The 14,874-nt window shown below is 34.4% G+C and overlaps 1 long non-coding RNA gene across 2 annotated transcripts in view; it reads right to left on the bottom strand.

Moving 5' to 3' along the window:
- Positions 1 to 14,874, bottom strand: part of LOC116657632 — a 347,184-nt gene that overhangs the window by 276,325 nt on the left and 55,985 nt on the right. The window lies entirely within an intron of this gene.

Below are 14,874 nucleotides of genomic sequence, written 5' to 3'. Positions count from 1 at the left end.
TCCATTATATATAGAACATTAGACCCTAGTTCCTTTAAATCCCCAAAGCATCTCACATATTTATGAACTGCTATCTTATACTCTGCTCTGCCTTTTGCATAGTGCTGTCCTCTATCTCAGAGCCATTAACTGACACTGACTGTCCCCAAATGATTGTGACTCTGCAGCTAAACATGCTGGGGGTGGGGACATACAAACACACTAGTTGATCTCCTTTAACACTCACAGCTACCAGTGTTATACAGGCACACTGACACCAGGAACAAGTCATATTTTAACATGTTCTCTTCCTCCATACAACAAAGTAGTAATAATCACAACAGGAAACGAATATATTCTACAGGTCAACTAAAAATTGCATTCTCAGACAAAACTATAACAACTCACAATTTGAACTTTGTTCCACTGCTGTAAAATTTAAACACAACTAAAAAGTGCGCACATAGAACAGCAGTTTTGAAATGAGTCAAGTACTACCTTCTTTATAGTCACTGAGTTATCATTGTTTACTTCAAGTCTAGTGTTTAAACACAGGAATATGTACAGATGCAAAACTTTAATATAGTTTCATTAGCACATTTTGTTAGACTTATGTCCTGAAGTCTTAAAATTTAATCTGAAATGAACATTTTATTGTAAGAATTCAAGTGCTTTCATTCACAGTGCTTATCAAACAATGTATATTATCCATGACACAAAAAGAATGTGTTAAAAAATATAGAAGTCTTTTACAAATTTTGAAAGGAACAACTAAATCATCTAGCAACAAACAAAATTATCCACTGATCCCCTGAAACTGATCAAAGAATTATTGACTAAAAAAGCCGTAAGTACTTTTATTGTTGAAAATAATAGCTTTTGTCTGCTATTAAGAATATATTTATATAATTATGCATATAATTACATGAGATTTATTTCATATTCAGCTTTTTGACAAGCCACAATAAACATTAACCTAAAAAGCAAAGAATTTTGTATACTAAGCTTTGAGTAACTGGGCTGTGGAAAATACAAATAAATTCATTTATAAGAATTTTTTCTGAAGCTGAATTTTAGGAGGTTTTTCCTTTGTGGAAAAAGGTGCGAGTATAAATAATTAAATGAATAGAAAATAAATGAAAACTTTTGGAATTGGTATAATCATAAATCTAATTATAAGGCATAACCCACACATCTTACAGATTTTTTAAATATTTTATTACTATTCAGTAAATGTCTATTACTTGAAAATTTAGATTCTGTACACAAGTAGCATGGAAGTCAAATGGGAAATAGGGCATTGCTTCATAATTGTGAATTTAAGTATTAGTAGACTTCTAAATAAGCATTCTGCTTTTAAAAAATCAGGAAAGGCATAGATCATTTAGCAAATAGCAGCTGTAGTCTACAAGACACATACTACAAGCATATGAACACACTTCAGAGTTAGTTTTGAAAACTCTTGACAATTCTTTTACTCTGCTTTCTCTTTATGGTATCTTTAATTAAATCTCTTCATGCTCTTAAATCCAAAAACATAAATATTGCAGTGCCTGTTTTCAGGTATTTTTTTTTCCCAGAGAAACAAGTGAGTCTTCCCTACTTGAATATTGTCCTGTCTAACCTTAAAACTGCTTTGTGAGAAAAAAAAAAAAAAACTGCTCTGTGAGATGAATTCAGTTCAATTTCAGTAATTTTCTTGAGTGTCTACTTCTGCATTTGGTGCTTGACAGAAATTGATACGATGTATCTTCCCTCAGCAAATAATAATAGCAAAAATTCCTTGAATATACAGGGTATGCTACACACTATTAAGTGCTTTACTTACATTAACTCATCTAATTCTCACAACTACCTTCATTTTACAAGGAAGGAAAGTGAAGCATTAAGAGAAAATTAAGCATTTGGCTAAAATTACGCAGCTGGTGAGAGGTGCAGGTGAGTCTTAAATTCAGGCTGACTCTTGACCACAATGACCACAATGCACACTGTCCTGCCCCAAGAGAAGTATCCCACACATACAAAGAACTGTATTATAAGACATTAAATTACCCAAAACATAATAAAGGAAAGTGCCATGAAAGCACTGAGCCTTTGTATGTAATTCATTTCATCTAGGAAAACTGTGAATAGCTTTACAAAAGATAATGTTTGAGCTGAATAGTAAAGGCTGGGAGTATCAGCACAGCTGAAAGCAAAAGACATTTAAAGCCAAAGGCTCATCTTGAGATGACTGCCATGCCCTGTTTTAGTGGTTCCTGGACTCCGGAGTGCATAAGAATCACACTTGAGATGTGTGATTCTTCACATCTATGCAGATTTCCTTGACATACACTCAGACACGTCATTCAGAGAGGATGAAAATTCACATTCAGTAAGCCTTCAAAATGATTCAAATGCAAGTAATTTCAGGATTACACTGAGAAATACAAACATAACCGACTTGAATCCCTGGCACCTACCTTCACACTGACTCCTTTCTGTAAGAAACCTCTTACCACCATCCTCACCCCAAGTAGAAAATTCTAAAACTAAGTCTAACCTCCCGCATGTAGAATGTAAGGAACATCGATGTAAACCGCAGGATCCAGCATCTATCATCCTCACTTGTGGTCCAGCCCTGATCTTGCACTTGACGTCAAATAACTTGAGTATTCTCCTATTCACCATTTTTTGTCCCCATAACTGCTCCAGACCAGTCTTTTCACTGGTATAGAAAACTGAAAAGACTCCTTGTTCGAAGGTCTATATATTAAGTGAATTAGAATCCTTGGTTCTATAAAATATCCAGAACAACACCACTTCCAAAACAAGGGCCCTGAATACTATACTCTTTCCAAGGCCCTATCTATGGACTAGAGTTCTGATCCTAACCTGTAGCCCAGAGGTTAGAATACATGATACCAAATGAGTTTTGACACCAAAGTCTCCTTGCTTGTATTTCCAAGTGTCACCTGCTTCCAGATTGCCAAGCTATGCTCCACCTGTCAATTAGGATGACATCATTCATTAATTCTGTATGTACCCTACATTTAGTCCTGTTTTCCATCATCTCTCCTAACCATGGGGAAATTTGGTGTGTGCTTTTAGCTAGGGGAGAAAGTATTATTTCTTTTACATTTTTTATAAATTGGAGAGGGTGATACACAAAAAGACAAAAGTAACCCGATATACACAAACCTAGGATGAATCGAGATTTAAGAACTTTCATTAAATCAGGCAATATTTGCCTTCAACAAGAAAAGTCATTTTTACACACGTATAATATAAAATTCTAAGCATTTCACTGTCTCTTTCAGATATTAAACTGGCTCTTTAAAAACATGACATTTATACATATTTTCCTAACTGTGGCATAATTAGGACAGCACTTAGAGATTGAACCAAGAAATAAGAACCAGGCTAGTGATAAAAAAAACAACTGATTTAGAGTCAAATTTAAAAAGCCAAAAACAAAAAATGTGTTGCTTTTTAATAATATAGTTTAAGTTATAAAAGTGATATAGTCACAGGAAAATGAGAAAATAAATACAGGTCCAGAGGAAAACACCCATAACCTCACCACCTCTTCATAGCCAATGTTAGTATTTTGAGGCATATCCTTCTGTTTTTGTATTATGTTTGCTAAAGTTCAATTTCAATCAAGACCAAAACACGATTGATCTTGCATTCCTGAGAGAAAGGCCAGACTCAAATGTATAATTTATCAGTTTTTAAAAAGTAGAAAGGAGAGGATTCTTCCAAGGCTCTTAGAATTTTTAACCACATCAGGGAGGCAAAATGAAACCTACACAGGAGGGGGGAACTTTCAAGAGAAGATCTGGGGAGAAAGCTACTGAAATGCTAGGCATCCCACTGACACTCAAAGGGGAAGCACTGGGAATGCCCATCCCATACCTCAAGCTCAATGATGAAGGAGGGAAACCGGCTTCAACAGAATGAGTGGGAGAGTGTAAAGTGGGGGTGTGGTAGGCTGGAGTCTGACACTCGATTGGGGAAATCTAGAGGGTGCAAAGTCTGACTGCTCTGATGGCGGGCCCAGGTGAGCGACTGCTGCGTGAGACTTGATCTCAACTTTTCTGAGTTGCTCAGGTTTAAAGATATGTGAAAAGTGGCCATGTGAAAGAATGCTAGAATTGTCTTCGGTCTCTAGAAGGTTGAAGGGATTCCAGCAACAAGAAATTGGAGGTGGACTCAGAATTCCTAGGGGTTACAGAAAGTATCTCAGAAGACAACAGAAGAATAACAATTTTCAAGCTGAGGCACAGCATGAAGAAGTCCCAGATACAAAGATCTGAGGAATCCACCAGAGTCCTCCATGAAAGGGATCAAGAGTCCACCATCTGCCAGCCCAGAGAGCCAAAGCCAGCTTACAGCACCAAGAGTTCCACTGAGAACTTTTTTATCCCTCCTTTCTCTCCTTTCTCCCAGGTGCATCAGTCATGGAAGGGCCTGACGTCAGGTTGGAAAACTTCAAATCAAGAACAGGAGGTGGAAGAGAAGCTATCCATACACCCTTCCCAAAAGCAAGTAGCCCACCTGAACGCTGTGCTGGCTGAAAGAGAATAGAAGATTTAAAGTTTGGAGGTCTGATTAATACAACTTCACACTCTGATTTTTAAATTGATACTGTGTTTTATAATTTTGTTCATTTTTAAGCTTACATACAGAGGGAGAAACTTTCTCCACTAAATTAATTTTAAAGGGGCTGAAGGAGACAAAAAAAAAATTTCATTTTGATTTCGTTCCTACAAGTTATGCTTGTATCAACTTAGTAGGCATAAACATATTATATAGACATATGTGAATATATTATGATACAATATGTTTATATTACATATACTTTTGGAAAATAGTAGAACAATCTACACAGTTTTGTCTCCTAATATAATGGCATAAAGGAATACACTGGGAACATATTCCCCCTTGTCAACAGATATTATTCGACACTCTCCCTGCTCCAGTTGTCCTGAGAACAGCAGCTACAGCATGACCTAAGAGCTTCTTAAATGTGAAAATTCTCAGACTTTATCCTAGACCTAGTGAATCAGAATCTGCATTAAAATGAGACCACAAGTGATTCATATTCAGTGGTGTACTGGAGGTGGCTTTCATCTTAAGAGAGCCAATTGTGCACATTTCCTCCCAACTCTACATTCACTGGCATCACTTTGGTAGCTTGAAATCAGCCCTGGTGGAGTATTTATATCACAGAAATCATCAAACCAAAATTTGTGTCATAGAGCCAATTGTGAAGCATTTACCAGCTCACCACTGATTCACCTGCACATTAAAATTTAAGATGCATTTGTCTACATTATTGTTCATTACTGCATAGTAATGTATTGACAAAAACATCCCATATTTAACTGATCTGTGCTTTACTGTTGAACTCAAGGTGCTTGCATTTTTGCTGTTGTAGCACTTAAACTAGCATTCATAGACGTGAATATTTTCATCCACTCTTTTTTATTTCTTCAAGATAAAATTTTAAAGTGTGACTGCTGCATTTGTATACTGACATTTATCTTGGTATATATTAGCAATTTCCCTTTATTTTTTCATCTTTGCCACTGATCTTTAAGAGGGAAGTCATTTCCTGAAGTCCCAGAGAAATTGTTTATCCATTGAGCGTGCAAAGCTAGACGCTAATAATCTGAAGAACACAGTCTGTACATTAAATTTATTTATTATTTCACCTTCTTTCCTTGTTTTATTTTATCTCATCAGTGATATCTTCCCCTTTTAACTCCAGCTGTTTTACACTCCTTTCTCTTCCTAGCCTCAGTTATTTTTAATCTTACTTTTGAGTTCTACAAATTCCCTAAAATTATAATTAGAAATTTGAGTGCATCTATATGTGCATATTTTTCTTGAGGAAGTTCTATGGATTTCATCATAAGCCCAGAATGCTCTCATTTCAGTTCTAGTGTCGGAAACTCCAGTAATAAACTCTCACAGAGTCCATCTCATAGAGGAAGAAATGTAACAGACGCCCAAAGGATACCTCCCTAAATGCAATAACTGAGCATCCCATGATAGAGGCCAATTACAAGTTTACCTTTACAAGTAAGTCTACTGCACTAGAGTCCTTTGTCTGACTAGAAGCAACTCTCTTATCTACATGGCCAACTGCTAAACTCTGGGCAAGTGGTCACTTTTCTACTACAAAATACCCATCTAGGTAAAAACCCCTATGATACTAAAAATTCCACCTTTTTAAAGATTCTGCTTTGGTAAAGCAAGAATATGTAGACTCAAATTAGCCAAAGATTCTCAATAGGAGACCATACCTAGAGACTTCTCAGTACGTATTTATTCACTCACCCTCTAACAGAAGCACGTATTTTGTTCAAGTGCTCCTTGGTTCATGTTTCATTTCCCTTTCTTCTCTGGGAAGTTATAAAATTTGGCAGACATCAACAATTTAAAGTCAGCGGAAATGAAACAACAATGAATGTAGCAGTCAGCTAAGAGTATGGAAGAAGATTATTAAGGAGGCACAAATATCCACAAAATACCAAGGCCTTGAACTATGGAAGAATACAGTTCAGTTTAATAAACAAATCACAAAGGGAGATTTGGACTAGTATGCAAGTCTATTCTAACAGGCCCTGAAGAAGGACAGAGCACAGACGAGATTTCACTAATCATTAATGGCATTCAATTATTCCCACCGCAGCCAAACAAGACAATTTAGTGCTTCGCAGTCAACCCAAGGATTGAACTGTGCCTCAGGGGGAAAATAAATGTAGCTATTTATGCTTTATTGATTATTCATATTTTAAGTAAGTAAATTGAAACAAAAAGCTTCAGCAGGCTCTCACTCTGCATTAAGACAAAGCATAAAGTATCAGACAAAACAAAGAATACCAGGCCTATAGTTGGTTAACAAATTACAGGTTTTGCATTTGAATAAGATTTTTAGATGGCTTATATACACACAAGGTTAGAGAAGCACTGCTTTAAGGGACGGTGAAGCAACAAGGCAGGGGTTCTTATATCCCTGGGCCACCTCACAGAACAGAGCTACCCTGCAAGAAATAAGATACATGTAGGGCTGACCTACCAAATCTTGCACTGAGACTTTCAAAATGTCATTCTTTAATTTCTCTCCTAAGTCAAAGAAAACACTGAACCACAGGATCTGAGGAGTGATTTCAGTCAACGGAAGGATCATTTCTACCCTGTAAACATCTGTCAAGCACAGGTATTCATTCATCAATTCAGCAAATCTTATTGAATACTTGCTCCATGTGAGACATAAGTATCATATAAAATAGAACTAAAGCTGTTGTTTAGATAAACTGATGGGGGAAGCCTTTATTTTAATCAAATAGCTTATTTAGAAGTCAAGTTTGAAAATATCTAAATTATACAAATGGTTGTACAAGTGATCTTGCAGGGAATAATAAATATATGAATAATAAAAAATACTGAAAAAAGAAGGAAACAAGCCTGTTTCCTTGCAGTCACTATTATATTTTACAGAGTATTGAAATATAAATTATTTAATTTTTTGAAAAATGATTTGCTCTGAAACCTGAAAAGGTAATTGCAAGTGTTTCTGTAGAACAATTTCTAAACAAATTGGAATCTTTGTAAAATTGTAAACAAAATAAGTAGGTCCTTTCACTTGTATGAATAAAAAATAATAGTATTCAGTGTATATTATAAAACACATTCCAGGTATATTTTTATATTTGTATGCAGAAAATTCCTAACACTGGATGCATTTAATGAGTCCGAAATACCATATCCTGCTCAAAATACACAATATGGTAAATGATATAGAATGTACAGATTGTTATATATGGGGCTAATTCTCTTTCTGTTATTAAATGTAAATACTTACTAATGGCTGTAATTCTTTCAAATTAACACAGGTTTTTTTTGCTTTGTTTTTTGTATTTTGTAGTATAGTATGAATAATCTTCACAAAGAACTCCATTCCCTTCTACAAAGGAATTACACACCTGCAAAAAAACTGATTCTGTTTCTATAAATGGGAATTATGGCTTTGGGGCTGACAGAGTTTTTCACTTTCTCCCACTGATAGACTTGGTTACAGGCTAAGAAAGCAAAAGGGGTATCATAAATGTTTTAAATGAAGTTTATAAAGAGAGAAAAAATAAGTAAATATCTTTGAAATATAGATTTTTTAAAAGTATATTCAGAAAATAACAGATGCAAAAGGCTTCAGAGATGAACATAAAGTAGGCCCCAAACCAGCAGAATAAGAGTCAGGCAACATGCTGGGATAGAATGTGGATGACATCACAAAAGAAGTCCTGCACCAAAACTTCTGCTGACTAACATAATCCTCCTTTCTCTCTCTCTGATCCCTCTTACTACCAAACCTAGAATGAAATTCCCTTTCCTACATCAGCATTATATACAAAAGACTTTTGGTAATCTGTACAAATTATCTGGGAAGGGATAGACATATAGCACACTTCTAGTTATCAACATTCATTAACTGGCATCATTGTATCTCTTTGATATCTTGGAAATTAAAAACAAAAAAAGAAGGAAGATAAAGGTTGAAAATACGAAGTAGCAATTCTCTACAATCTCTTTCAGGGACAGAAGCAGAGAGAATCCTTCCTAATTCATTCTATGAGGCTAGCATTACCCTAATACCAAAATCAGAGAAAAACACTGCAAAAGAAGAAAACTACAGACCAGTATCTCCCATGAACATAGATGCAAAACTCCTCAACAAAAAATTACCAAATCAACAAGGTATAAAAAGAATTATACATCACGACAAAGTGAAATCTATCCTAACTTGCAAGACTGGTTCATCTATTAATCATCAATTAATTGTAATCCATCACATCAACAGACAAAAGGAAAAATCACATGATCATATCAGTAGATGCAGAAAAAGCATTTGACAAAATCTGGCACTTACTCATAATAAAAACTCTCAGTAAACTAGGAATAGAGAGGAACTTTCTCGACTTGATAAAAACTATTCACAAAAAATCTACAGCTAACATCATACTTTATGGTGAAGGACATTTCCACTAAATTTTCTAAGATCAGGTATAAGATAGGATGTCCCCTCTCACTACTTCTTAGCCCTTGCTAATGTAATAAGGCAAGAAAAGGAAATTAAAAGTATAGAGATTGGGAAGGGAGTAATAAAACTGTCTTTGTTCACAGAAGATACAATTGTCTACGTAGAAAATCTGAATTAATTGACAAAAAAAACTACTAACAATTATAGCAAATTTTGAGGATATAAGATTAATATACAAAAGGTAATCACTTCCTTATATAACAGTAGAATTTGAAATTAAAAACAGAATACCACTTATATTAACTTTTAAAAACATGAAATACTTAGGGATAAATCTAATAAAATTTATATAAAATCTGTATAAGGAAAAACTCTAAAACTCTGATGAATAAAATCAAAGAACTAAACAAATAGTGAGATATTTCATGTTCATGGATAGGAAGACTCAATGTTGTCAAGACGTCGGTTTTTCTAAACTTGATCTATAGATTCAATGCAATCCAAATCAAAGCCCCAGCAAATTATTCTGAGGATGTTGACAAACTAATTCTAACATTTATATGGATAGGCAAAAGACCCAGAGTAGTCAATACATTATTAAAAGAAAAAAATAAATAAATAGAAGAACAAAGTTGGAAGACTTACACTACCCAATTTCAAGAATTACTATAAATCTACAATAACCAAGACTGTGGTATTGACAAAAGAATAGCAAAAAGACCAATGGAATAGAATAGAGAGCCTAGAAATAGACCCAAATAAACATAGACTAACCAATCTTCAATAAAGGAACAAAGGCAATGCAATGAAGCAAAGATCATCTTTTCAACAAATGGTGCTGGAATGATTGAACACCTACATGCAAAAAAAATAAATAAATCTAGATACAGACATTACACCCTTTACAAAAATTAACTCAAAATGGATCACAGACTTAAATGTAAAATGCAAAACTAAAACTCCTCGGAGACAAGTAACAGTTTATATAGATAACCTTGGGTGATGACTTTTTTGTTCTAATTTCATAGGCATGATCCATGAAAGAAGTAACTGATAGACTAGATTTCACTAAAATTTTAAATGTCTGCTTTGTGAAAGACAGTGTCCAGACAATAAGAAGGCAAGCCACAGACTAGAAGAAAATACTTGCAAGAGACACATCTGATAAAGGACTATTATCCAAAATATATAAAGAACACTTAAAATTCAACAATGAGAAAACAAACAACTCAATTTTAAAATGGGCCATAGCTCTTAACAGATACCTCGCCAAAGAATATATGCAGATGGAAAATAAGCATACAAAAAGGTGCTCCTCATCATACGTCAATAGTGATATGTAAATTAAGACAGCAATGAGATCCCTACCACAACACACCTACCAGAATGACCATAGTCCAGAACACTGACAATACCAAATACTGGTGAGGTTGTGGAGCAACAGGAACTGTCATTCATCACTGGTGGGAATGCAAAATGGTATAGCCACTTTGGAAGACAGTCTGGCAGTTTCTTAGAAAATTAAATATACTCTTATCATTTGATTCAGCAATTGGACTCCTTGGTATTTATCCAAATGAAATGAAGATTTAAGTCTACACAGAAATCTGCATACAGATGTTTACAGCAGCTTTGTTCTTAATTGCCAAAATTTAGAACCAACAGCTATGTCCTTCAGTAAGTGAATGCATAAACAGACTGTGATCCATCCAGACAATGGAATATTATTCAGCTAAAAAGAAACGAGCTATCAAATCATGACAAGACATGAAAAAAACTTTAAGTGCATATTTCTAAGTAGAAGAAGCCAATCTGAAAAGGCTCATATACTCAATGATTCCAAATATAGAACATTCTGGAAAAGGAATAACTATGGAGACAACAAAAGATCAGTAGTTACAGGATGGGGAGGGGAACTAGGTGCTATGTTGGGGGATGGACAAATAGCAGAGCACAGAGGATTTTTAGGGCAGTGAAAATACTACATGTGATGTTACAGTGATAAATACATGTCAGTATACAGTTGTCCAAACCTATAGAATGTACAACACTAAGAGTGAATCATAATGTAAACTATATACTTTAGGTGATTATGATGTGTCAGTGTTGATTAATCAATAAAAAAAGAGAAAAAACATGAAGTATCAAACAAGAAAAATATACTCAGTCAATCTACCTGATGTGCTGAAAAGAAGAGGGGAGAAGTAGACTTGGTACCAGATAAAGGGAGTTATAAGTAAGTAGGTGCACAGGGTGAAGAACAACTATTCTTGCAGTTGAAATATTCCAATTACTTCATAATTTTTTATTGTCATCCACACTCCACATCACAAAACAGAAGACCCCCCCCAAGTTTTTAAACATGATCCCTTCAGAGTTTTGGAATATATATAGTGAAATAATGTTTTCCTATATTAATTGATGTATTTTCGGTCCTGGTTATTCATTTTACACCCATGTTCCTTCCTCTCACTCAAGCAGAACTCCTGTTATTTTATCACAGAAAACAATAAAAAGAAATAGAATCATAGCTTTGGGTTTTTGAAATAACTTTCTGAAACTCATGGTAGAAAAAATAGTTTTGATAGCAAAGGGTTTTTGAGTTTCAAAAATTGAAACTTTGGATATCAAAATCGAAAACTGTGATGGATTCAGGGCATAATATTAATGATACAATAAAAAAGTTTGAAAAAATAGAGATTGTAAAAACACCACATCCTAAACTACATTAAGAGTCTTTGGACAGAGGGTATTGGGAAATCAGAAGTTACCTAAAAAGTAAAAGTTAAAGTTACCTTTAACTTTTTCTGTCCCTGACAAGACTGTTTCCCTTGAAAGAAGTCCTGTATCATGACCCCACTTCAGGATTGTGATTGCAGTGAATAAAGAATTTCAACAAAAATCTAGAAATAATATAGAATTAGAAATTAAATGGGAATTTTGGAGACAGAAAGTATAACAACTAAAAAAAAAAAAAACCTCAAAATAGTTTTAAAAATCAACAGAGAAATAAAAATAGTACCTTGTGAATATTTATAGCATTCTTAGTCATAAGAGCCAAAATCTGGAAACAATCCAAACATCCATTAATTGATGAATGGATAAACAAAATGTTGCAAATACAAAGAACTATTATTTGACAATAAAAAGGAATAAAATGCCAATACATGCTGTAACACAGATGAACCTCAAAAACATGCGAAGTGATAGAAGTCATACACAAAACACTACATGCTATATGATTCTATTTATATGAAATATCCTAAAAAGACAAGTTAAAAGAAACAAAAGGCAGATCAGTGATTCCCTGTGACTGAAGGGTTTGGAATTGGGCTTACTTGCGAGCAAGACTGAGGGAAATTTGGGGAGTAATGTAAATGTTCTAAAAATGGATTGTGGTGATATCTAAACTTTATAAATTTATTAAAAACAATTGAAATACATGTTGTTTTTCTTGCACTAAACCCTAATCTTTAGTGAGCCCTTGCATCAAGTACTGCCTATTTATTCCACTGCTCCTCCAGTGAACTCCCCATCCCACCCTAAGCAAAATGAAATTCCAGATCACTTTGGAAGGCCTCAGTCTGTGAGTCAAAAAAAAAAAAAGTGTTTTTCCTTGAGAGAGCCATTGTACTTTGATACACCGTAGAAGGACATTCTTAACTGAGTCTGTTTTTATTGTTGTGTTGTCTTAAATTCTCACTGCTAATGTGTGGTACCTTAATTCCTGCTAAAATCCAGCAGTTTCATCTACCCTTGCTTTTGCACTGTTGGTGCAAACAGCAACACAATAAAAGAGGTCAAAAAGGCTTACTATTATTATGAAAATAATTTTGATCTCATAGACCTCTTGAATCAGGGCTCAGGGACCTACAGGGGACCCCACTCTGAGAGCCACTTTACTGCAAGGAGAATGATAACTAAGGAGGTATTACGAGTGCCTTCAACCAAGTAGTTAAACTGGATTTCGAGAAAGGAAAATACGTAAGCATGAATGTCGAATGATTTGGTAGGAAAAACAAATGGTGACCACATATTCAGAACTAGGATTGAGGATACTTTGACCAAAGATTTCTTTTGTGTAATTGCTAACAGAAAGAAGCAGCCTGGATACCAAAATATTAGAACTACCAAGACATTTAGCTAGTTTATAAAAAAAAGAGCAGAATATTTCAAATCCATACAAAAGGACATCTATATTTCGTGAGCACAAAGAAATCTTTTTTAAAAATTCTTGTTCTGAAAGGTCCTAAACAACCTATGTCCAATTATTTCTCTCTCCTACAAAAACTAAAAGAAACAAACACAAAGTAAAATACTAAGGAAAAAAACAGAAGTGAAGAAATTCAGATAGTGCATAAAATAAAGAAATACTATCAGTTTTTTTATAAGATTTTGTATTCTGTATGCACTTGCTACTAGACATTATGTTTGCAAACCATCTCCCGTATTTGCCCCATAAATTTTGAATTCCAATTTTCTGCCTGGAATTAACATAGTCAACAAATACTAATTGAGTACTGACTATAATAGGACCAGACATAGTAATAAACCAAGTGGTCTCAGTCCCTTCCCTAATAGAACATAGAATCTAGTTGTCAGAAATAAGCCTTCATATGTATGACACGATATTATTAAGACTGGTAGTGAGATTCGGATTGCTATTTACAATAAAGGGAAGTCAAATGGCATGAAATATAAGCCTGAGCCTAAGATCTCCTTGCACAGAAGTTATAAATCTGTAAGCTACACACCAAATACAGCTCATAGACTTGCTTTGTTTGACTCATGTCATATTTTATTTCTAGTTAGTTTTAATATAATAAAACATAAAATCCAGATTCCTGGCTATTCACAAATAACTGCAAGATATGGCAAAAACAGGCATAAATTTTCACATGACAATTGGCATGCAGTTCACCCCAGTCCCCAGCACTTCCTGTCCTGGCCCTTCTTGACCCACTGCTTCTCCCAATCCTAATGTCAATTAACTGGAGGCAACCAGAGAGTGCAAGGACTTTGCCCCCTTTTTTGTTTGTTTGTTTCCCAGTAGTTGTTGACACCAAAGCAAAAGGAACAAAAATAATCCTTAGAAAACCACAAAAGCCTCCTTTTAGGGACAGCAAGGGGAGAGGAAAGCTGTGGAAATCTGCTTTTCTCTCCCATGGTGAGTTTGAGAGGAGAAAAACTTTAATTTGGAGCAACAAATAGCGAACATGAAAAATTCATAAATCAACCAGTATTTCCAGAAGACCAACCATGTGCAAAACTTGGTACCAAATACCATAGGGGGCCAAAGCATAAGCCTTTAGCCAGCTAAACTCATGGTCTGGTGTCATGATTCCCAGACTGTACACAGCAGACCATTGAGGTACATAAGCCAAGCTTTTTCAGTCAACTAAGTCATATATGTCAATAATTAATCAATGAAGTCATTCTGTACACATATGATAAATGCACAAACATGTTTTTTCAAATATGGGATTGCTGCTGTATTGAGAAATAAAATTCAAACTTTTTAAAAGCAGTGATACAGCTCCATGACAAGCAACACAAACTTTAAGTATAATCATGTGATATATGGGACTATAAAATTCTTTATACTAAAAAGAGCTCTCTAACATCAAATATAAACTATTTTATAGAAAAACTTGGAAATACCTATTAAAATGTCAATGCAGTTAACTTCCAAATTTTTACTTCTAGGAATTTATTCATATATATATATATATATATATATATATATATATATATATATATATATATATATACTTGAACGAATATTCATTGAATACTCTTTGTAATAGTATAATTTAGGAAAAAGGTTATAACCATCAGAAGGTAAGGAAGGACAGTGGACTAGAGAA

This window comes from Camelus ferus, chromosome 2 (assembly GCF_009834535.1).
Source record: "Camelus ferus isolate YT-003-E chromosome 2, BCGSAC_Cfer_1.0, whole genome shotgun sequence".
NCBI classification, from domain to species: Eukaryota; Metazoa; Chordata; class Mammalia; order Artiodactyla; family Camelidae; genus Camelus; species Camelus ferus.
Note: the sequence above shows the minus strand (reverse complement) of the source record. Positions and strands in the feature narration are given on the sequence as shown.